The sequence below is a fragment of the Pollicipes pollicipes genome, unplaced genomic scaffold (assembly GCF_011947565.3).
Source record: "Pollicipes pollicipes isolate AB1234 unplaced genomic scaffold, Ppol_2.1 Scaffold_5724;HRSCAF=6776_pilon_pilon_pilon, whole genome shotgun sequence".
NCBI lineage: Eukaryota > Metazoa > Arthropoda > Thecostraca > Pollicipedomorpha > Pollicipedidae > Pollicipes > Pollicipes pollicipes.
Window position 1 is genome coordinate 33,401,406 of NW_023596746.1, and position 1,373 is coordinate 33,402,778.

Here is a 1,373-nt window from a genome sequence, read left to right on the forward strand (position 1 = left end):
TATCAAAAGACAACGTTTTAAGCTGCGTTTATGACAACGAGTGATCAGAAGCGCAGCTCAGGGGCGTAGTCAGGAGTCTGCCCAGGAAGGGGCCAAATGAGTTCTTAGGGAGTTCATTCAGCCAAGCGGCCATCCTCATCGCTATAGGAGCGCTTTTTTTATTCTGATAAACTTTTGAGGCCCAGGTCTCCAATTCCTGCCTCAGGGGTCCGTTTTCGGTTGTTTTAAAAGCCTCGCGAGCGTTTAAAAGTACCAAAAACGAGTGAGCTGTTGGTCCTAAGGGGCTTCTTCCTTCACGCAGTGGACATGGCCCCAAATGTCCCGTACTCTGCCTTCCCCTTTTGGCTATGCCAATGGCACAGCTTAAAACATCGGGTATTGACAATTTAGCCAATGTTTTCTTGATAACATCATTTGACCAGTGCCTCCTTGTGTATTGAAATTCGATCGATGTCAGCATAAATCCTCTAAATTCATAATGCCGAAAAAGCAGTTCAAAAATCGTCCTTATCGTGATTTTCTAAGCTATGCATACACCAAGACCTGACATTGTAACCCTATGCATAACCTTGAATAACAGCTTTCGATTTACATAAGGTTTGCATTCACATAAGGTTAGCTGAAATATCCATCTATGTGTTATCATCACACTTGCGAGGATTTGTTCAGAACACGTGAGCCAAGTTGACTTTGTGCCTTCTGACGGCTGGCCGACGCGTAATCTCGAGAGCCCGGGGGCCGCAGAGCGAGAGGCGTTGGGTGCCAGCGCGACGTCGTTTTTTCTCGTGCGTCCGTCGACAAATGGTGCTGCATTTCAGCACACTTCAATATACGTAGATGAGTTTTGCTCGGACACTCATAATTTTCGTAGGCGCATGAAAGCGTTTGGAAATAGAGCGCGTGCCCGTGGCCGGTTTGGTACATCGTCGGGCACACCTGCCGATGCGTGACAGACGTGCGCGTTCATATGCCGGAAAGCGTGCTTAGCCAGTTCGTCTCAGACGTTCAGAGGGCCGCTGGCTGAGATGATCAAATTATAGCAGGGGCTGCTGTGTCACGCTATTGCCTAGCACTTTACCCTGGCCCGGTGGAGCTATGTTGATACCATAGCCGGACGGAGCCATGCTGACACCCTGGCCCGACGTCGTTGCCCGACATGACCCCGCCCTACTGATCATTTGATCTAAGGCAGGTAGAGGCTATTGGAGTGCGTGACATGCGGTCCGCTTCCGGTAGCTCCCGCACTGACAGGCTTAGTGGTGGCGACATGACCGATGCAAAGGTCGTCGTCTAGGCTCTCCAGCGTTCTTGCTGTGTTATTGGTCAATTTGTAACGTCTGAGGTGATGCTAGGTCGATTGGGTCACAGGTGCT